The 24964-nt window shown below is 49.3% G+C and overlaps 1 long non-coding RNA gene across 1 annotated transcript in view; it reads left to right on the top strand.

Annotated features, from left to right (window-relative positions):
* The first annotated feature begins 6617 nt into the window (after positions 1-6617).
* Positions 6618-24964, top strand: part of LOC141057998 (uncharacterized) — a 56537-nt gene continuing 38190 nt past the window's right edge. Inside the window, exon 1 of the long non-coding RNA XR_012222067.1 lies at positions 6618-6691. This is a non-coding gene — a long non-coding RNA (uncharacterized lncRNA). The remainder of the gene's footprint in view (positions 6692-24964) is intronic.

Raw genomic sequence — 24964 nt, 5'->3', positions numbered from 1 at the left:
GCTGTTCAGAGTTCTGTATCCAAGACTATTAATGGAAAGTAGGGGTGTTTCTCTGCTAAGGGCACAGGGCTATTTCACCCCATCAGTGGGAGAATGGATGGAGCCATGTACCGTAAAATCCTGAGTGACAACCTCCTTCCTTCCGCCAGGAAACATACAGCCAAGGCAACAAAGGAGTGGCTCAAAAAGAAGCACATTAAGGTCATGGAGTGGCCTAGGCAGTCTCCAGACCTTAACCCCATAGAAAACTTATGGAGGGAGTTGAAGCTCCGAGTTGCCAAGTGACCGCCTCAAAATCTTAATGATTTAGAGATGATCTGCAAAGAGGAGTCCTCCTGACATGTGTGCAAACCTTATCATCAACTACAAATAACGTCTGACTGCTGTGCTTGCCAACAAGGGTTTTGCCACCATTAAGTCTTGTTTGCCAGAGGGATCAAATACTTATTTCTCACTGCAAATTGCAAATACATTTATATAATTTATACAATGTGATTTTCTAGATTTTATTTTGATAGTCTATCTCTCTATGATAAAATTAACCTACCCTTAAAATTATAGACTGTTCATGTCTTTGTCTGTGAGCAAACTTACACAAGGGATCAAGGGATTATATACTTATTTCCCCCACTGTATTGAGTGCATTTACTGAACATACATTTCAGATGGCCAACATCTCAGATTTTAAAATAATTTTTCAAGCTGGTGTAATAAAGTATTCTAATTTCCTGAGATAATGACTTTTGGGTTTTCATTGGCTGTAAGCCATAATTATCAACATTAACAGAAATAAACACATGAAATAGATCACTCTGTACTGATTTTATATAATGAGTTTCACTTTTTGTATTGAAAAACTGAAATAAATTGACTTTTTGATGATATTCTACTTTTGTGAGAAGCACCTGTAGGTGTGTTGTGTGCAGGTTCTCACTAGTGACGTTCTCTCTGATTGCCTTTCATTTTCCTTTCCTTTGCATTCGGTCCAGACCACCATGACCTCTTTTTCCATCCATAACTCATCCCCACAAAATGTAACACACAGACATCTTCACTTTACTGATTTTCCAGGACCCTCACACTCTTCCACCTCTACACAAACCACAACTTGTGGTACAGCTTTATAATAAGTCCCCTGTACCTCCTTTGATAATGCTACCCCTTTTCCTCTTATAATAATGACCCTGCACCTCCTTATAATAATAAAAATATCCCCAGTGCTTTCTTATATTAATAATTCTAATGACTCCTTGCTCCCCTAAAATTATTGCCAATCCATCAAGGCTGGAGTACTTAAGCCCCTGACGCCGACACCATAGCCACGCCTCCTGATGAAACCACAAGGGTGGTGAAACGCGCGTCGAGGCCCTTGGAAGCGCCATCTGTCTCTTGCTCCACGCTCACGTTGTACCATGTCTGAAGGTAATACATTCACACATGTAATGTGACATTTGCATCAGCACCCTGCCTTCTACTATGCGGATTTATATGTAGCCACATATACCCTCATTGAGATATGGGTGGCTTAACAGAAATGGATTTTGATTCGTTAGATCAGTATTATTAAATCTGCATGGTCGTTGTGTGTTTCTATTTAGGAGCCCAGATGACTGCTTTCCTTCAATTTTTATATGTCCGGTATATGTTTATAATTTACCAGTTCACATGCAGGTATAATTAAATGATTATATTAACTTACATGTAACTCTATTATTCTGGATACCGTACTTTCGCTGTGATTTTGTTACTTTGTATCTTTATCCCGGACATTTTCTCTTTCCCCCTTTTCCCCGCCTTTTGTGTGTGCATACCCAGACACTCTGTTTGTCACAATATTTATACGAATAAATTTTGCATTATTTTTGAAATTTTCATGAGCCTCTATCTTTTTTCAGGATCTTGCGATATATATGATTGTATTCTGAGCATTTAACTCTATGATCACACATTTATATTTCGCTGATGTTGAGAATGCTCAGTTAATACCCCCATATAGTATGATGGTCCTCCCCCAACAGTGCACTATATATTATAGTGTTCCACCCCACAGCCCCTTATATACTATGATGGTCCAACTCCCAGCACCCTATATAATGTGATGGTCCCCGACAAGCCCCCCAAAATAAAAAAAAAAAACCTATACCTAATCCAGACACCTCATCTTCTGAAGCGTCTGACTCCTCTCCTATCCATTCTCGCAGTGGATGCTAGCGGTACGATGAAGTTACATAAGTGCACTGCCAATGTCCCCTGTTAGTGCTGGTCTCTGGCAAGTTGCAGGCAGAAGGGAAGCCCGTGGCCTGCTGGGGTAAATGACGGAGCCAGTGACTTTGCGCTCTGTCACAACAGTATGAACGTCTTGAGGATGCAGATTCTGATGATGATAATGTAGCAGACAAGGCGGCCCATGACCAGACAGGTCCTTCTGGCAATTGCCAGATGGCCAGTCCGGCCCTGCTGCTAAGGCATTCACCATCATGGGAGATCCTGGACTGAGCTGTAGTGTATGGCCCTCACTGTACGCTGCTGCCTTCTGCTGATCTCAGACCATTGTGCTTTAGCCTTACTGTATATTACTGCTCTCTTCTGGTCATTATGGCTTAGTATGACAAGTGTTACATACACCTGTTCTGCAGGGATTTGTGTGCGGAGGCTTTTGCTTATTTCCGGCTACATAGTCTGGCTCTATAATGTGTATTTTATACCCTCTGTTGTGTTTTTATCAACATGGCAAACATTTTCTCCACTAAATTTCTTCTTTGTACAAGATAGAAAGTTTTTCTGCTTTTGTAGTCATTTGCAAATTATTTTAACAATAATTGATCTGACTCTAGACATACGAGTTGCTGGTTGAGAGCAGGAAAAGGAAAATAAAGTTTAAAACATCTCTCCTGAAATCCCCTTGTCCTTTGGCATATCTATCTTCAGATTCATCTTCTGCCAAGGAAAGTCTTTCAGATGATTCTGATTCAAATAAATATTTTCTCCTGAGCAAAGATAGCTGCTAGATTTCATTAAGGCAGTTAAAGGGAATGTGTCATCAGAAATTTACCTGTTGTTTAAAGGGAATCTGTTTCCCCCCATTTTAGCTGCCACCACCGCCATCAGGGGCTTAGCTACAGCATTCTGTAATGATAATGTAGCAGACAAGGCGGCCTATGACCAGACAGATCCTACAGTGCGCATGCCCGGAGGAAGGAAGTCAGCCGGGAATTTAACCCTGAAATCCTTTCTGGCGGACGGAAAAATCTCTCTCTCTCTCTCTCTCTCTCACTGCGGTTCCTTTAAAATTCTTCATTCAACGTATCCGTCAAAAAAAACGGTCCGGTGGTATCCGTTCACATCAGTTACCAACGGATCCGCTTTCCGCCATTATGGCGGATTTTAACTGACACAAAAAAACTGAAGTGTGAAACAGGCCTAAGTATAATCTAACTTTTTCTTCTCTTTCAGGTTACATCGGGGGCTTATCTACAGCATTACAGAATGCTGTAGATAAGCCCCTGATGGCGGTGCCTGCAGCTGATAGGTGAAAAATGGGGTGACAGATCCCCTTTTAATGAGAACTTGTCAGTAAGTCAAAAGTGGCCAGTGTTTACTATTATTTTATTCCTGCTCTTCCCCTTAGCATTCTAGACTTTTTTTTAATTGTTAAAAATCCACCATACAGAGTCAACACTGCTTCATGACGTTGCCCACATGGTCAATGGGTCAATCTATGGCTATCACTGCACCCAAGAAGAAGGCCGAAATCATCACACATAGCCTATGAGAGTGGTGGCGTGAAGAGACCTTCACAGAGGGAAAACCCACGGGTTATGTTGTAAGGTGGCATAATGTATGGTAGCTGGACCCTTCTAGTCTTAATTCTAGGTACACTAGCTGATCGGCATTACACTGATTTGGTTGTGGATCCAGTGGTAAGGCCATTTCTCCACAGTGTCCGAGCAGCCATTTTTCAACAAGACAACACCAGGCTGCGTATATTTCACTTGCTCCTGTGAGCAGCCTGCGTGACCTAAATGTTCTAACATGGCCTGCAGTGTCTCCGGACTCTTCTTCTGTCGAGCACATCTGGAACTTCATTGGTCAGCAGTTGAACAAGTATCTGCCAGCAGTGGATGTTGATGATTTGCCCAAATGCATTCAGTGTGGTGGAAGCTTCCTCGGACAACCATTATTTTCCTCACTGACAGCAGCCAAGGTGTGTAAGTGCTGGGATGTCTGCGCTTGGCGCTCATACGCAGAGGCGTATCCAGCGGGGGGCAGCCGAGGCAGTTGCCCCAGGCGCAGGCAGCAGGGGGACGCAGTCGGCCGCCTAATGCAGCGGTCCGCAGTGTCTACCCCGGCGGCCGTGTTCTGCCGCCCCCCCGGCCTGTGTGTCGGCTGTTCTCTGTGACGGCTGTCAAGCTGACAGCCGGCGCAGAGAAGGAGGCCGCGCTGGCTCCCAGGCAGCAATTGTACTGGCGTCTATACAGACGCCCAGAGGCGTATCCAGGTGGGGCAGCCGGGGCAGTTGTCCCGGGCGCAGGCAGCAGGGGGGCGCAGTCGGCCGCCTAATGCAGCGGTCCTCAGTGTCTCCCCCGGCGGCTGCGTTCTGCCGCCCCCCCCGGCCTGTGTGTCGGCTGTTCCCTGTGACGGCTGTCAAGCTGACAGCCGGCGCAGAGGAGGCCGCGCCAGCTCCCAGGCAGCAATTGTACTGGCGTCTATACAGACGCCAGTACAATTGAAGCTCTGACCGCCGGGTCAGAGCAACGTCAGCAGCGTGATCAGGTCATGTGATCACGCTGCTGACGTCACTCCCCGGCACCCAGAGCAAACGCTGGTGGTAAGTGTGCTCCTCTGTGGAGCTGAAGAACCACCGAAGATGGGAGATAGGGGGTGTTAATGAGTGGAGATGGGGTTAATGTGGGGATGGGGGTTAATGTGTGGGGATGGGGTTAATGTGGGGATGGGGGTTAATGAGTGGAGATGGGGCTAATGTGTGGGGGTTAATGTGGGGATGGGGTTAATAAGTGGGGGGTTAATGAGTGGAGATGGGGGTTAATGAGTGTGGGGGGTTAATGAGTGAAGATGGGGGTTAATGAGTGGGGATGGGGTTAATGTGTGAAGGGGTTAATGAGTGGGGATGGGGGTTAATGTGTGGGGGGATTTGGAGTGGGGGTACATAATGTGTGGGGAGATTTGGAGTGGGGGTACATAATGTGTGGGGGGATTTGGGAGTAGGGACGAGGGGTTACTGAGTGGGGATGGGGGATACTTAATGTGTGGGGAGATTTGGATGGGGGGTACTTAATGTGTGTGGGGGATTGGGGATGGGGGATTTGGAGTGGGGATGGTATTTAATGTGTGTGGGGAGATTTGAGGACACAAAATGAAGAGTATGTATGAGGGCATGTATGAGGAAACAGTATGGGGGATGGGTGCAGACAGTAAGGGGTGCGAACGGGTGAATGTATGTGGACACAGTATGGGGAGTCAGGGGTATGTGTGAGCAGACAGTATAGACAGTGAGGGGGTAAATATATGAGGAGACAGTATGGTGAACAGGTTGGATGTTAGAGGAGAGTATGAGGAGGGAGGGGAATAGTGTGAGGTGACAGTATATTGCAGATATTTTTATTTAGGAGCATTATAATGACACTTCTATCTTTAAGGGCATCGTGTGGAGATTTGCTGCAGAAGACCGGAGAAGATGGAAGTCTGCAGAGACGGCTGTGGATGAGAAAACTCATCATGGGGTCTGGACAAGAAGAAGAAAAGGAGAACGACTGCAGAGACGACGTCATATATAAGGTACCTGGATGTAAATATTATTTGTGATACTGACTTATTCTTATGTTTTTATTTGTTAGGAACATTAAAGGGGTTGTCCAGGTTTGTGCTGAGTCAACAGACAATCTATGTGACTGCAGACTTCTGAATTCTCACAGTGCTCACTGAACGCTGTTAGAATTCTATCATGCCGGTAATTTACATACATACGGTCACATGCTGACTAGACATGTGTGGCCTCACTCAATGAAAATGAACAGAGCGAGGCCGGGCACGTCTCGTCGGAATGTGGCCAGAAGTATACAAATCACATATTTGTGCTGACATGATTGTACATCAGCAAGGGAGAATCCTAAAACTGTGCAGGTGCATTCGTTGTGAGAATTCAGAAGCTGCAATGTCAGGATTCAGCTCTGCAGGTTCCAGGTACATGGCTAAGTGTGCAAGTCGCATATGTACTTGGGGGGGGGGGGCGCTGAACCAAATTCTTGCCCCGGGTGCCAGAATGCCTAGATACGCCTCTGCTCATACGTAATACTAAATTAATCAAGATGTTTTGAAATTTTGCTTTTATCCATCCTGTAATCATAATTCCATGACTTTTCCTTATTGGTGTAGCAATTTCAATGTTGAAGAGTGTAATTTTTTTTCCTAGTTGTTTCACATAAGATTTTAGATTAATATCTTTGGAAAAGGAGTAAATATGAGAAGTTAAAGTGGATTTGTCACCAAATTTTAATCTGAATTCATTATCTTAGACTTTGAAAATCCCTTTAAGAAAGGCTGTATGATGTTATATAAAAGTTTTCCTGCCTATTTTGAAAATGACTTTTTATGATTTTAGGTCTCGCTGGACTCCTAAAATAATCTTTCTAACTTGGAGAATTAGACTGCAATTTTGATATTGATTTTCATGGTAAGTACACCAGTATCATCAGATTTAGGTGACATAATAGGTTTTGCAGTGAGTAATGTGAAAACTGCTAACTAATCCACTTTGAAGGTGTTTTCCCATCTTAGACATTTGTGTCCATAGAATATGCCATATATGTCTGACAAATGCCGTTCTCACATTTGTGCTCCACACCTTTCTTCAGAATGGCTGTTCCCTATCCTGCTTTTACGTCTATTTCCGTAACTCTCATTGAAATCAATGAAGAGGACCTTGAATATGCACGGCCATCTCTGTATTCATCAGAAATGGGAGTGCATGTATCAGACAGTGATGACATATCCTATGGATAGACAATGACTATTTATGGTGGAAATACCCTTTTATTATACTGTTAGATCTTTCAGGCGGTTTCTATGAGTCAAAAAATTCTAAACCTGAAAAGTTTTTGTGTTGAAAATAATTTCAATGCGTTTTTTTCTTGCTTTGTTTTTTATTTCTGGCCCCATTATCCTGGCCACATACCACTCATTGGCTTTCAGGCTTGTGGTCACGTTGTCAGTTCAGCTTACTACAATTATAACTTTACATTGTGGCGTCCCGTTCCCACCATGTTTATTCTGCCGCTATACCTCCTTGTTCTTTAATTCCAAAGACACCTCCTTTTCCATCTTTATCCCCCGAAAACATCTCTTGCTGCACTAATATATCCTATTTCCATAACATCCCCTTGCACCAGGACCACCTTTCCATGTGTGGTGGGCTGGAGGCTACTGAGATGGTGCACGGTGTGGATCTCCTGTGGGGTTAGCACAGGGACTATGGAATATGGTGTCCTCTACATGATCTTTGATCTGCAGGGACTTTAGTGGAGGAGACTGCACTTTGGGTAAAGAGCAGTCGCTGATGATGTTCGCTCTATCCCATGTACTGCATGTGACTGATGATCTGGTGCACATTGGGGCAGTGACATCAGTCTGGGAAAGGCATATGACAGACGGCCATAACATCACTGTCATGGTGGAAAAGAATCGGCAGCGAGATTACGTGACCCAACTCCCCGCAAAAACAAGGGATTCACTCTTAATTCTTTCCCATTTGTAACATTCACTAGAACAGACTAAAAATCTAATAATAATCTCAGCAAAATGAACAGAATTTAAAGAAGACACAGACACAATGAATAGAGTTTATTCATTTTTATTCTAATCTATTATCAAATTTAGTTTAATTTAATCATCCAGCGCCATTTATAGGATTTACTGCATAAAAAGGTTGTGACCCAGAGGAAGGCGAAACAACCCCATGTATGGGGAAAAATTCCTTCCTGACCCCAAGTACTGGCGATCGGCTAATCCCTGGGTCACTGCAGTGTCGGCTCTGGATGGACCTGTCACACTTTATAGGGGATATTCTATACATATCTAATCCACATTTCTATCTTATCTGAACATCTAGACTATTTAAGATTTTTTTTTATTAAATTTTAAAATATACTTATCCTTACTTATCTATAATTTTTTTCATATTTTTTACTGAATATTAAATATATTTATCTTTTCTTACCTATACTTATCGTTACGTACCTACATTTACCTATACTTAAAGGAAATCTGTCACCCCCTGGATGATTTTGATCTATTATTATGGGTATACAGGTAATAGAATGGTTAACCAGTCTTACCTGTATGACTCATAGCTGCGGTGTAGATATGGAGAAATTAATTTATAATCTTTTATATGAATGATTTCTTCCAGACTCTGTGGCGTGCAGTGCCTGGAAGAAATCCCTGCCTCCTGATTTCATTATAATGGTACCCCCTCCCATCAGCGTCACACTGACCTGTTCGTGCTGTAATCCCACACATGCGCCATGCACACACGCAGTTACACAGTCTGTCTGCCCTTGTATGAGCAGTGTCTGCATTGATCTTCCTCGCCGGCGCCTGCGCAGAAGATTAGTGCAGACACTGCCCATACAAGTGCGGACAGGGTTCGCGTAACTGCGAGCGTGCATGGCGCATGTGTGGGATTACAGCGCCGAACAGGTCAGTGTGACGCTGATGGGAGGGAGTGCCGCTATAATGAGATCAGGAGGCAGGGATTTCTTCCAGGCACCTGACTCCACGGATTGTGGAGTAAATCGTTAATATAAAAGATTATAAATGAATTTCTCAAGGTCTTCACTGCAGCTGTGAGGTATACAGGTAAGACTGGTTTAACCATTCTAAGGGGATGACAGATTCCCATTAAACTTTTCTACCTTATCTTTTCTTACTGACACTTACCCTTACTTACCCATACTTATTTTTCTTACCTATGCTTAGCCTTTTATACTTACACTTATCTTTTTATAACTACACTTATTCTTACTTACCTATACTTATCTTTTCTTACCTTACCTATGCTTAGCCTTTTTTACTTACACTTATCTTTTCATAACTACACTTATTCTTACTTATACTTATCCTTTATTACCTATGCTTAGCCTTTTTTACTTACACTTACACTTATCTTTTCAGAACTACCCTTATTCTTACTTACCTATACTTATCCTTTATTACCTTTATTAATATATACTTCTACTTTCTTACCTCTACTTACCTATGTTTATAATTTCTTAGCTATACTTATCCTTACTTACCTATGCTTATAATAAAATAAATAATTAATAATAAAACTTAGTAAAGTACTACCAATCAGTATTCAGTTTAGGATTCAACAGGGTAGAAGTATTAAAATATAACATTTACTATGTTTGATAAAATAGCCATAAACTCATTAAAAAACACTCAACATTAATGGGTAATTACAGTATTTTTCAGACTTTAAGACACATTGGACCATAAGACGCACCCCAAGTTTTCAGAAGGAAAATAGGGGGAAAAAATTAATGCATCAAATGGGGGTTCATCTTACAGTCCAAATTCAGCTTACCCAGGGGACGGATCTGCAGCGCTTGTGGCCCGTGGTCACAGGGGTATTTCAGTGGTCCGGTGATGATATGACTCCTATCCCAGACTGGTACGGCAGGTTCGAGATGGTGCTTGGTAGTACGAGGCTCCGTCAATATTTTGTGAAAGCCCGGAGCCCTCACACATCCATTGCTGCGATGCTGTGGCTTCAGGGAAAATGGACGCTGGAGGTGGTACATGCGCAGATTAAGATCTCGACACCGAAATCTCGTCTCTCGAGATCTTAGGACAAGATCTCGTTGCCGAGATCTCAATCTACGCTTGTGCCGTTTCCAGCGGCCATTTTCCCGGAGGCCACAGCATTGCAGCAATGGAATTGCGGGGGCTCCGGGCTTACACAAAATGTCAGCGGAGCCTCCGCACAACCGAGCACCGGCAAATACTACTGCACCAACCTGGGATGGGAGTGAGATTATCGCCTTGCAGTGTCGAACCACCGCAGAATCAACCGACTCCTGCAGCCGCCACACTACTGGTAAGTGCATTCCAACTATAATATGCACCCCCATTTTCCCCCCAAATTTGAGGGGGAAAAAGTGCATCCTACAGTCTGAACAATACGGTATCGCCTAACAAAATGAGTTGCCCTAGTCAGCATTCATGTGCAGTGATGTAATTGTCATGGTAATGTGTGTGTATATATATATATATATATATATATATATATATATATATATATATATATATATATATATATATATATATTAGCTGAAGAGCCCGGCGCTGCCCAGGCATAGTAACTAACTGTGGTTAGTTATAACAAATTATAATTATCCTCCATCCCATAGTCCCTAGCCCATATACCCATCATACATATCCACCATCCCATAGGCCTGTGCCCATATACCCATCATACATAGCCTCCATCCCATAGGCCTGTGCCCATATACCCATCATACATAGCCTCCATCCCATAGTCCTGTGCCCATATACCCACCACACATCCTCCATCCCATAGGCCCGTGCCCATATACCCATCATACATATCCTCCATCCCATAGTCGAGTGCCCATATACCCATCACACATCCTCCATCCCATAGTCCCATGCTCATATACCCATCACACATTCTCCATCCCATAGTCCCATGCCCATATACCCATCACACATCCTCCATCCCATAGTCCCATGCCCATATACCCATCATACATATTTGCCATCCCATAGTCGAGTGCCCATATACCCATCACACATCCTCCATCCCATAGTCCCATGCCCATATACCATCATACATATTCTCCATCCCCTAGTCGAGTGCCCATATACCCATCACACATCCTCCATCACATAGTCCCATGCCCATATACCATCATACATATTCGCCATCCCATAGTCGAGTGCCCATATACCCATCACACATCCTGCATCCCATAGTCCCATGCCCATATACCATCATACATATTCGCCATCCCATAGTCAAGTGCCCATATACCCATCACACATCCTCCATCCCATAGACCCGTGCCCATATACCCATCATACATATCCGCCATCCCATAGTCGAGTGCCCATATACCCATCACACATCCTCCATCCCATAGTCCCATGCCCATATACCCATCACACATCCTCCATCCCATAGTCCCATGCCCATATACCCATCATAGATATTTGCCATCCCATAGTCGAGTGCCCATATACCCATCACACATCCTCCATCCCATAGTCCCATGCCCATATACCATCATACATATTCTCCATCCCCTAGTCGAGTGCCCATATACCCATCACACATCCTCCATCCCATAGACTCGTGCCCATATACCCATCATACATATCCGCCATCCCATAGTCCCGTGCCCATATACCCGTCATTCCTCCATCCCGTAGTCGAGTGCCCATATACCCATCACACATCCTCCATCCCATAGGCCCGTGCCCATATACCCATCATACATATCCTCCATCCCATAGTCGAGTGCCCATATACCCATCACACATCCTCCATCCCATAGTCCCATGCCCATATACCCATCACACATCCTCCATCCCATAGTCCCATGCCCATATACCCATCATACATATTTGCCATCCCATAGTCGAGTGCCCATATACCCATCACACATCCTCCATCCCATAGTCCCATGCCCATATACCATCATACATATTCTCCATCCCCTAGTCGAGTGCCCATATACCCATCACACATCCTCCATCTCATAGTCCCATGCCCATATGCCCATCATACATATTCGCCATCCCATAGTCGAGTGCCCATATACCCATCACACATCCTGCATCCCATAGTCCCATGCCCATATACCATCATACATATTCGCCATCCCATAGTCGAGTGCCCATATACCCATGACACATCCTCCATCCCATAGACCCGTGCCCATATACCCATCATACATATCCGCCATCCCATAGTCCCGTGCCCATATACCCGTCATTCCTCCATCCCATAGTCGAGTGCCCATATACCCATCACACATCCTCCATCCCATAGGCCTGTGCCCATATACCCATCACACATCCTCCATTTCATAGTCAACCATTATGACATCATAATGAGCGGCGGGGCTTGACGCGCACACACTTTTTCCCCGTTCTGTAGATAGGGGCATTATGACATCATAATGAGGGGCGGGGCTTGACGTGCACACACTTTTTCCCCATTATGTAGATAGGGGCATTTTGACATCATAATGAGGGGCGGGGCTTGACGCGCACACACTTTTTCCCCAGTATGTAGACCGGGGCAAAATTGTTTGGTGAATTGGAACGCGCGGGGTTAAAATTTTGCCTCACAACATAGCCTAGGACGCTCTCGGGGTCCAGACGTGTGACTGTGCCAAATTTTGTGGCTGTAGCTACGACGGTGCGGATGCCTATCCCGGACATAAATAAACACACACACACACATACACATTTATACATACACACATACATACATACATACACACACACTTGAGCTTTATTAGATAACAGGCTAAGCGTCACTCTGTCTGAAGCCTTTATAGACTGCGCAAGTGCGACGCGCCTGCGCAGTCTGGCTCCAGGCAGAATGAGGCATCCAGCGGTGAAGAGTGTGTATGGCGTCGGAGATGGCGGTACGCGTACACACTGCATACCGCGATCTCAGGTGCCATACTTACATGACCCGGAGTAGCGTTGCCGCGGTGCTTCTCTTCGGCCGGAGACCGGGGCAGGAATGCAGCCGGAATCGCGCATGCGCATAGCGCGATCCCGCGCCATTTTACTGAACACATATTTGCAGTGTGTCTTCAGCAATATGGCGCCGGACAGCGCTATGGGCATGCACGTACTCCGGCGCCAGACTCCTCCCCCGGCCTCCAGCAGAACGTGACAGCGCTGCAGCACAGGAATGAAGGCTGAGTATAAATGTTTTTTTTTTGTATGTGTGTAGTTTAATAGGGGTGAGGGGGACCATACCTATCAGGATAAGGGGTGTGAGGGGACCATGCATACCACGAAAGGGGGGTGAGGGGACCATGCATACCACGAAAGAGGGGTGTAGGGACCATGCATACCACGAAAGGGGGGTGAGGGGACCATGCATACCACGAAAGGAGGGTGAGGGGACCATGCATACCACGAAACAAGGGTGAAGGGACCATGCATACCATGAAAGGGCGGTGAGGGGACCATGCATACCACGAAAGGAGGGTGAGGGGACCATGCATACCACGAAAGGGGGGTGAGGGGACCATGCATACCACGAAAGGGGAGTGAGGGCACCATGCATACCACGAAAGGAGGGTAAGGGGACCATGCATACCACAAAAGGGGAGAGAGGGGACCATGCATACCCCGAAAGGGGGGTGAGGGGACCAAGCATACCAGGATTGGGGGGTAACAGGACCATGCATACCAGCATAGGGAGGTGAGAGGACCATGCATATCAGGATTGGGGGTGAGGGGACCATGCATACCAGGATTGGGGGGTGAGAGGACCATGCATACCAGCATAGGGGGGTGAGAGGACCATGCATACCAGGATAGGGGAGTGAGAGGACCATGCATACCAGGATAGGGGGGTGAGGGGACCATGCATACCAGGATTGGGGGATGAGAGGACCATGCATACCAGGATTGGTGGGTGAGGGGGCCATGCATACCAGGATGAGAAATAGGGTGCCATGCATACCAGGATTGGGGGGGGGGGAGGGTACCATGCATACCAGAATAGGGATGAGTGGTGCCATGCACACCAGAATTCACTGTTTCACACTATAGGAACGGAAAAAAGCGCAAGTAGGGTCTTATCCAATAAACGGGGTTAGAAACGTATTGAGATTCTACTCACCTGATATAGGAGAGGTTTAGCGCATGAAATTATCAGTCAGCTGCCACACATCCAAAGGTCAGACCAGTGACCGCCGAAACATATAGTTAAATGGAACTTTTTTATCGATTCAGTGCGCTGCTTAACATGACACACAATTACTCGTGCATTAACAGATCAATGTTTTATTCATTTTTCCAATGCGTTTCGAAGTACAAATCACTTCTTCCTCAGGGGATAATATACAGGCTGTATATCATCGCCTGAGAAAGAAGTGATTTGTACTTCGAAACGCGTTGGAAAAATGAATAAAACATCGATCTGTTAATGCATGAGTAATTGTGTTTCATGTAAGCAGCGCACTGAATCGATAAAAAAGTTCCATTTAACTATATGCATACCAGGATAGGAGGGGGCAGCACATACCAGGAAGGGAGACCATATACCAATAAAAATGCTTGCCACCCGGGTGTATACATATACACTAGCTATGAATCCGTTCTATGCCCGGGTGGCAAGCATTTTTATAGGTATATGGTCTCCCATCCTGGTATGTGCTGCCCCCCTCCTATCCTGGTGTGCATGGTACCCCTCATCCCTATCCTGGTATGTATGGTACCCCTCGTCCCTATCATGTTATGCATGGCCCCCTCATCCCTATAATGGGATGCATGGCCCCCTCATCCTTATTCTAGTATGTATGTTCCCCTCACTCCCCACCCAATCCTGGTATGCATGGCACCCTATTCCTCATCCTAGTATGCATGGTCACCTCACCCCCCAATCCTGGTATGCATAATACCCCCTCATCCCTATCCTGGTATGCATGGTACCCCTTCATCCCTATCCTCGTATGTATGGTACCTGCTCATCCATATCCTGGTATTCATGGTCCCCTCACCCTCCCAAACCTGGTATGCATGGTCCCCTCACCCCCAATCCTGGTATGCATGATCCCCTCACCCCCCAATCCTGGTATGCATGGTGCGCTCACCCCCCAATCCTGGTATGCATGGTCCCATCATCCCCAATCCTGGTATGCATGGTCCCCTCATCCCCAATCCTGGTATAGATGGCAACCCTTACCTCCCAATTCTGGTATGCATGGTCCCCTCACCCCCAATCCTTGGTATGCATGGTGCCCTCACCCCAAAATCCTGGTATGCATGGTCCCCTCACCCCACAATTCTGGTATGCATGGCCCCCTCATCCCCACTCCTGGTATACATGGCACACCTTACCTACCAATTGTGGTATGCATGGTCCCCTCACCCCCCTATCCTGGTATGCATGGCCCTCTCACCCCCAATCCTGGTATGCAAGGTCCCCTCACCTCCCTATCCTGGTATGCATGGTACCCCCCTCATCCCTATACTGGTATGTATGGTTCCCTCACCCCCCAATCTTGGTATGCATTGTACGCTCTCTCATCCCTATCATGGCATGCATGGTCCCCTCACCCCCCAATCCTGTTATGTATGGTCCGCTCACCCCCCAATCCTGGCATGCATGGTCCCCTCACCCCCCAATCCTGGTATGCATGGTCCCTTCACCCCCCAATCCTGGTATGCATGGTCCCCTCATCCCCAATCCTGGTATACATGGCACCCCTTACTTCCCATTTCTGGTCCTCATCCCTATCCTGGTATGTATGGTCCCCTCACCCCCCAATCCTGGTATGCATGGTACCTGATCATCGATATCCTGGTATGCATAGTACCCCTCATCCCCCAATCTTGATATGCTTAGCCCTCTCACCCCCAATCCTGGTATGAATGGTCCTCTCACCCCACTATCCTGTTTTGCATCGTCCTCACCCCCCTATCCTGGTATACATGGTCCTCTAACTCCACTTTCTTGGTATGCCAGGTCCTCTCACCCCCCTATCCTGGTATACATGCTACCCCTCACACCCCTATCCTGATATGCCTGGTCCCCTCACCCCCAATCCTGTTATGCATGGCACCCCATTCCTCATCCTGGTATGCATGTTCCCCTCACCCCCCAATCCTGGTATGCATGGTACCCCCTCATCCAAATCCTGGTGTTCATGTTTCCCTCACCCCCAATCCTGGTATGCATGGTACTTTCTCATCCCTATCATGGTATGCATGGTACCCCCTCATCCATATCCTGGTATTCATGGTTCCCTCACCCCCCAACCCTGGTATGCATGGTACCCTCTCATCTCTATCATGGTATGCCTGGTCCCCTCCCTGCCCAATCCTGGAATGCATAGTCCTCTCACCCAACAATCCTGGAATGCATGGTTCCCTCACCCCCAATCCTGGAATGCATAGTCCCCTCACCCCCCAATCCTGGTATGCATGGTCCCCTCACACCCCAATCCTGGTGTGCATGGTGCTCTCAACCCCCAATCCTGGTATGCATGGTGCCCTCAACCTCAATCCTGGTGTGCATGGTCCCCTCACCCCCCAATCATGGTATGCATGGTCCCCCCTCATCCCTATCGTAGGATGTATGGTACCCCCTCACCCCCCAATTCTGGTATGCATGGTTCCTTCACCCCCCATCCTGGTATGCATTGCCCCCTCACCCGCAATCCTGATATGCATGGTACCCCCTCATCCATATCCTGGTATTCATGGTTCCCTCACCCCCCCAACCCTGGTATGCATGGTACCCTCTCATCTCTATCATGGTATGCCTGGTCCCCTCACTGCCCAATCCTGGAATGCATAGTCCTCTCACCCAACAATCCTGGTATGCATGGTTCCCTCACCCCCCAATCCTGGTATGCATGGTTCCCTCACCCCCCAATCCTGGTATGCATGGTTCCCTCACCCCCCATTCCTGGTATGCATGGTCCCCTCACCCCCCAGTCCAGGTATGCATGGTCCCCACCCCCCGTATCCTGTATTCATGGTCCCCTCACCCCCCAATCCTTGCATGCATGGTCCCCTCACCCCCCAATCCTGGTATGCATGGTCCCCTCACCCCCCAATCCTGGTATGCATGGTCCCCTCACACCCCAATCCTGGTGTGCATGGTGCTCTCAACCCCCAATCCTGGTATGCATGGTGCCCTCAACCTCAATCCTGGTGTGCATGGTCCCCTCACCCCCCAATCATGGTATGCATGGTCCCCCCTCATCCCTATCATAGGATGTATGGTACCCCCTCACCCCCCTATCATGGTATGTATGGTCCCCTCACCCCCCCAATCCTGGTATGCATTGTACCAGCTCATCGATATCCTGGTATTCATGGTTCCCTCACCCCCACACTTGGTATGCATGGTACCCTCTCATCCCTATCATGGTATGCATGGTCCCCTCAACCCCCAATCCTGGTTTACATGATCCCCCCTCATCCCTATCATAGGAGGTATGGTACCCCCTCACCCCCCAATCCTGGTATGCATGGTCCCCTGATCCCCAATCCTGGCATACATGGCACCCCTTACCTCCCAATTCTGGTCCTCATCCCTATCCTGGTATGTATGGTCCCCTCACACCCCAATCCTGGTATGTATGGTACCTGCTCATCGATATCCTGGTATGCATGGTACTCCTCATCCCCCAATCCTGTTATGTATAGCCCCCTCAACCCCCAATCCTGGTATGCATGGCACCCCATTCCTCATCCTGGTATGCATGGTCCTCTCACCCCCCTATCCTGGCATGCATGGTCCTCTCACCCCCTATCCTGGTATGCATGGTTCCCTCACCCCCAATCCTGGTATGCATGGTACCCCCTCATCTCTATCATGGTATGCATGGTCCCCTCACCCCCCCAATCCTGGTATGCATGGTCCCCTCACCCCCCAATCCTAATATGCATGGGTCCCCCCTCATCCCCAATCCTGGTATGTATGGTACCCTCACCCCCCTATCCTGGTATGCATGGTACACCCTCATCCCCAATCCTGGTGTGCATTGCTCCTTCACCCCCCCAATCCTGTTATGCATGGTCCCTTCACCCCCCTTTCCTGGTATGCATGGCACCCCATTCCTCATCCTGGTATGCATGGTCCCCTCACCCCGCAATTCTGGTATGCATGGTACCCTCTCATCCCTATCATGGTATTCATGGTTCTCTCACCCCCCCAATCCTGGTATGCATTGTCCCCTCAACCCACTATCCTGGTATGCATGGTCTTCTCACCCCCCTATCCTGGTTTGCATGGTCCTCTCACCCCCTTTCCTGGTATGCATGGTCCTCTCACACCCCATCCTGATATGCATGGTCCCCTCACCCCCTAATACTGGTATAGCATGGTCCCCTCACCCCCCTATCTTGATATGCATGGTATCCCTAACCCGCCTTTCCTAGTATGTATATGTATGGTGCACCCTCATCCCCAATCCTGGTATGCATGGCCCTTCAGCCCCCAATCCTGGTATGCATGGTCCCCTCACTCCCCTTTCCTGGTATGCATGGTCCTCTCATCCCCACTATCCTGATATGCATGGTCCCCTCACCCCAAATCCTGTTATGCATGACACCCCATTCCTCATCCTGGTATGCATGGTACCCCCTCATCCATATCCTGGTATTCATGGTTCCCTCACCCCCCAATCCTGGTATGCATAGTCCTCTCACCTAACAATCCTGGAATGCATTGGCCCCTTACCCCCCAATCGCGGTATGCATGGTCCCCACTCATCTCTCTCGTAGGATGTATGGTACCCCCTCACCCGCCAATCCTGGTATGCATGGTACCCCTCATCCCCCAATCCTGTTATGCATAGCCCCCTCAACCCCCAATCCTGGTATGCATGGCACCCCATTCCTCATCATGGTATGCATGGTCCTCTCACCCCCCTATCCTGGCATGCATGGTCCTCTCACCCCCTATCCTGGTATGCATGGTTCCCTCACCCCCAATCCTGGTATGCATGGTACCCCCTCATCTCTATCATGGTATGCATGGTCCCCTCACCCCCAATCCTGGTATGTATGGTCCCCTCACCCCCCAATCCTAATATGCATGGGTCCCCCCTCATCACCAATCCTGGTATGTATGGTACCCTCACCCTCCTATCCTGGTATGCATGGTACACCCTCATCCCCAATCCTGGTATGCATTGCTCCTTCACCCCCCCAATCCTGGTATGCATGGTCCCTTCGCCCCCCTTTCCTGGTATGCATGGCACCCCATTCCTCATCCTGGTATGCATGGTCCCCTCACCCCGCAATTCTGGTATGCATGGTAGCCTCTCATCCCTATCATGGTATTCATGGTTCTCTCACCCCCCCCAATCCTGGTATGCATTGTCCCCTCCACCCACTATCCTGGTATGCATGGTCTTCTCACCCCCCTATCCTGGTTTGCACGGTCCTCTCACCCCCTTTCCTGGTATGCATGGTCCTCTCACACACCATCCTGATATGCATGGTCCCCTCACCCCCTAATCCTGGTATAGCATGGTCCCCTCACCCCCCTATCGTGATATGCATGGTATCCCTAACCCCCCTTTCCTAGTATGTATATGTATGGTGCACCCTCATCCCCAATCCTGGTATGCATGGCCCTTCAGCCCCCAATCCTGGTATGCATGGTCCCCTCACTCCCCTTTCCTGGTATGCATGGTCCTCTCATCCCCACTATCCTGATATGCATGGTCCCCTCACCCCAAATCCTGTTATGCATGGCACCCCATTCCTCATCCTGGTATGCATGGTACCCCCTCATCCATATCCTGGTATTCATGGTTCCCTCACCCCCCAATCCTGGTATGCATAGTCCACTCACCCAACAATCCTGGAATGCATGGTCCCCTTACCCCCCAATCGCGGTATGCATGGTCCCCACTCATCTCTCTCGTAGGATGTATGGTACCCCCTCACCCGCCAATCCTGGTATGCATGGTACCCCTCATCCCCCAATCTTTGTATGTATGGTACCCCTCACCCCCTATCCTGGTATACATGGTAGCCCTCATCCCCCAATCCTGGCATGCATGGCCCCCTCACCCCCCAATCCTGGTATGCATGGTCCTTTCACCCCCCCCCATATCCTGGTATGCATGGTCCTCTCATCCCCCATCCTGGTATGCATGGTCCCCTCACCCCCCATCCTGGTATGCATGGTCCCCTCACCCCCCAATCCTGGTATGCGTGGTCCCTCACCCCCCAATCCTGGTATGCATGGTCCCCCCACCCCCCTATCCTGGTATGCATGGCCCTCTCACCCCCAATCCTGGTATGCAAGGTCCCCTCACCTCCCTATCCTGGTATGCATGGTACCCTCCTCATCCCTATCCTGGTATGTATGGTTACCTCACCCCCCAATCTTGGTATGCATTGTACGCTCTCTCATCCCTATCATGGCATGCATGGACCCCTCACCCCCCAATCCTGTTATGTATGGTCCCCTCACCCCCCAATCCTGGCATGCATGGTCCCCTCACCCCCCAATCCTGGTATGCATGGTCCCTTCACCCCCCAATCCTGGTATGCATGGTCCCCTCATCCCCAATCCTGGTATACATGGCACCCCTTACTTCCCATTTCTGGTCCTCATCCCTATCCTGGTATGTATGGTCCCCTCACCCCCCAATCTTGGTATGCATGGTACCTGATCATCGATATCCTGGTATGCATAGTACCCCTCATCCCCCAATCTTGATATGCTTAGCCCTCTCACCCCCAATCCTGGTATGAATGGTCCTCTCACCCCACTATCCTGTTTTGCATCGTCCTCTCACCCCCCTATCCTGGTATACATGGTCCTCTAACTCCACTTTCTTGGTATGCCAGGTCCTCTCACCCCCCTATCCTGGTATACATGCTACCCCTCACACCCCTATCCTGATATGCCTGGTCCCCTCACCCCCAATCCTGTTATGCATGGCACCCCATTCCTCATCCTGGTATGCATGTTCCCCTCACCCCCCAATCCTGGTATGCATGGTACCCCCTCATCCAAATCCTGGTGTTCATGTTTCCCTCACCCCCAATCCTGGTATGCATGGTACTTTCTCATCCCTATCATGGTATGCATGGTACCCCCTCATCCATATCCTGGTATTCATGGTTCCCTCACCCCCCAACCCTGGTATGCATGGTACCCTCTCATCTCTATCATGGTATGCCTGGTCCCCTCCCTGCCCAATCCTGGAATGCATAGTCCTCTCACCCAACAATCCTGGAATGCATGGTTCCCTCACCCCCAATCCTGGAATGCATAGTCCCCTCACCCCCCAATCCTGGTATGCATGGTCCCCTCACACCCCAATCCTGGTGTGCATGGTGCTCTCAACCCCCAATCCTGGTATGCATGGTGCCCTCAACCTCAATCCTGGTGTGCATGGTCCCCTCACCCCCCAATCATGGTATGCATGGTCCCCCCTCATCCCTATCGTAGGATGTATGGTACCCCCTCACCCCCCAATTCTGGTATGCATGGTTCCTTCACCCCCCATCCTGGTATGCATTGCCCCCTCACCCGCAATCCTGATATGCATGGTACCCCCTCATCCATATCCTGGTATTCATGGTTCCCTCACCCCCCCAACCCTGGTATGCATGGTACCCTCTCATCTCTATCATGGTATGCCTGGTCCCCTCACTGCCCAATCCTGGAATGCATAGTCCTCTCACCCAACAATCCTGAAATGCATGGTTCCCTCACCCCCCAATCCTGGTATGCATGGTTCCCTCACCCCCCAATCCTGGTATGCATGGTTCCCTCACCCCCCATTCCTGGTATGCATGGTCCCCTCACCCCCCAGTCCAGGTATGCATGGTCCCCACCCCCCGTATCCTGTATTCATGGTCCCCTCACCCCCAATCCTTGCATGCATGGTCCCCTCACCCCCCAATCCTGGTATGCATGGTCCCCTCACCCCCCAATCCTGGTATGCATGGTCCCCTCACACCCCAATCCTGGTGTGCATGGTGCTCTCAACCCCCAATCCTGGTATGCATGGTGCCCTCAACCTCAATCCTGGTGTGCATGGTCCCCTCACCCCCCAATCATGGTATGCATGGTCCCCCCTCATCCCTATCATAGGATGTATGGTACCCCCTCACCCCCCTATCATGGTATGTATGGTCCCCTCACCCCCCCAATCCTGGTATGCATTGTACCTGCTCATCGATATCCTGGTATTCATGGTTCCCTCACCCCCCCACACTTGGTATGCATGGTACCCTCTCATCCCTATCATGGTATGCATGGTCCCCTCAACCCCCAATCCTGGTATACATGATCCCCCCTCATCCCTATCATAGGAGGTGTGGTACCCCCTCACCCCCCAATCCTGGTATGCATGGTCCCCTGATCCCCAATCCTGGCATACATGGCACCCCTTACCTCCCAATTCTGGTCCTCATCCCTATCCTGGTATGTATGGTCCCCTCACACCCCAATCCTGGTATGTATGGTACCTGCTCATCGATATTCTGGTATGCATGGTACTCCTCATCCCCCAATCCTGTTATGTATAGCCCCCTCAACCCCCAATCCTGGTATGCATGGCACCCCATTCCTCATCCTGGTATGCATGGTCCTCTCACCCCCCTATCCTGGCATGCATGGTCCTCTCACCCCCTATCCTGGTATGCATGGTTCCCTCACCCCCAATCCTGGTATGCATGGTACCCCCTCATCTCTATCATGGTATGCATGGTCCCCTCACCCCCCCAATCCTGGTATGCATGGTCCCCTCACCCCCCAATCCTAATATGCATGGGTCCCCCCTCATCCCCAATCCTGGTATGTATGGTACCCTCACCCCCCTATCCTGGTATGCATGGTACACCCTCATCCCCAATCCTGGTGTGCATTGCTCCTTCACCCCCCCAATCCTGGTATGCATGGTCCCTTCACCCCCCTTTCATGGTATGCATGGCACCCCATTCCTCATCCTGGTATGCATGGTCCCCTCACCCCGCAATTCTGGTATGCATGGTACCCTCTCATCCCTATCATGGTATTCATGGTTCTCTCACCCCCCAATCCTGGTATGCATTGTCCCCTCAACCCACTATCCTGGTATGCATGGTCTTCTCACCCCCCTATCCTGGTTTGCATGGTCCTCTCACCCCCTTTCCTGGTATGCATGGTCCTCTCACACCCCATCCTGATATGCATGGTCCCCTCACCCCCTAATCCTGGTATAGCATGGTCCCCTCACCCCCCTATCTTGATATGCATGGTATCCCTAACCCCCCTTTCCTAGTATGTATATGTATGGTGCACCCTCATCCCCAATCCTGGTATGCATGGCCCTTCAGCCCCCATTCCTGGTATGCATGGTCCCCTCACTCCCCTTTCCTGGTATGCATGGTCCTCTCATCCCCACTATCCTGATATGCATGGTCCCCTCACCCCAAATCCTGTTATGCATGACACCCCATTCCTCATCCTGGTATGCATGGTACCCCCTCATCCATATCCTGGTATTCATGGTTCCCTCACCCCCCAATCCTGGTATGCATAGTCCTCTCACCCAACAATCCTGGAATGCATGGTCCCCTTACCCCCCAATCGCGGTATGCATGGTCCCCACTCATCTCTCTCGTAGGATGTATGGTACCCCCTCACCCGCCAATCCTGGTGTGCATGGTACCCCTCATCCCCCAATCTTTGTATGTATGGTACCCCTCACCCCCTATCCTGGTATACATAGTAGCCCTCATCCCCCAATCCTGGCATGCATGGCCCCCTCACCCCCCAATTCTGGTATGCATGGTCCTCTCACCCCCCAATCCTGGTATGCATGGTCCTCTCACTCCGCATCCTGGTATGCATGGTCCCCTCACCCCCCATATCCTGGTATTCATGGTTCCCTCACACCCCAACCCTGGTATGCATGGCACCCTCTCATCTCTATCATGGTATGCCTGGTCCCCTCCCTGCTCAATCCTGGAATGCATAGTCCTCTCACCCAACAATCCTGGAATGCATGGTTCCCTCACCCCCCAATCCTGGAATGCATGGTCCCCTCACCCCCCAATCCTTGAATGCATGGTCCCCTCAACCCCCAATCCTGGTATGCATAGTCCCCTCACCCCCCAATCCTGGTATGCATGGTCCCCTCACACCCCAATCCTGGTGTGCATGGTGCTCTCAACCCCCAATCCTGGTATGCATGGTGCCCTCAACCTCAATCCTGGTGTGCATGGTCCCCTCACCCCCCAATCATGGTATGCATGGTCCCCCCTCATCCCTATCGTAGGATGTATGGTACCCCCTCACCCCCCAATTCTGGTATGCATGGTTCCTTCACCCCCCATCCTGGTATGCATTGCCCCCTCACCCGCAATCCTGATATGCATAGTACCCCCTCATCCATATCCTGATATTCATGGTTCCCTCACCCCCCAACCCTGGTATGCATGGTACCCTCTCATCTCTATCATGGTATGCCTGGTCCCCTCACTGCCCAATCCTGGAATGCATAGTCCTCTCACCCAACAATCCTGAAATGCATGGTTCCCTCACCCCCCAATCCTGGTATGCATGGTCCCCTCACCCCCCAATCCTGGTATGCATGGTCCCCTCACCCCCCAGTCCAGGTATGCATGGTCCCCTCCCCCCCCGTATCCTGGTATTCATGGTCCCCTCACCCCCCAATCCTTGAATGCATGGTCCCCTCACCCCCCAATTCTGGTATGCATGGTCCCCTCACACCCCAATCCTGGTGTGCATGGTGCTCTCAACCCCCAATCCTGGTATGCATGGTGCCCTCAACCTCAATCCTGGTGTGCATGGTCCCCTCACCCCCCAATCATGGTATGCATGGTCCCCCCTCATCCCTATCGTAGGATGTATGGTACCCCCTCACCCCCCTATCATGGTATGTATGGTCCCCTCACCCCCCAATCCTGGTATGCATTGTACCTGCTCATCGATATCCTGGTATTCATGGTTCCCTCACCCCCCCACAATTGGTATGCATGGTACCCTCTCATCCCTATCATGGTATGCATGGTTTCTCCCCCCCCCCCAATCCTGGTATGCATGGTCCCCTCAACCCCTAATCCTGGTATACATGGTCCCCCCTCATCCCTATCATAGGAGGTATGGTACCCCCTCACCCCCCACAATCCTGGTATGCATGGTCCCCTGATCCCCAATCCTGGCATACATGGCACC

This window comes from Dendrobates tinctorius, unplaced genomic scaffold, assembly GCF_039654945.1.
Source record: "Dendrobates tinctorius isolate UK_male_01 unplaced genomic scaffold, ASM3965494v1 ptg000208l, whole genome shotgun sequence".
In the NCBI taxonomy this organism is placed as follows: Eukaryota; Metazoa; Chordata; class Amphibia; order Anura; family Dendrobatidae; genus Dendrobates; species Dendrobates tinctorius.
The sequence above is the reverse complement of the archived record's forward strand: the minus strand, read 5'-3'. Positions and strand labels throughout refer to the sequence as shown.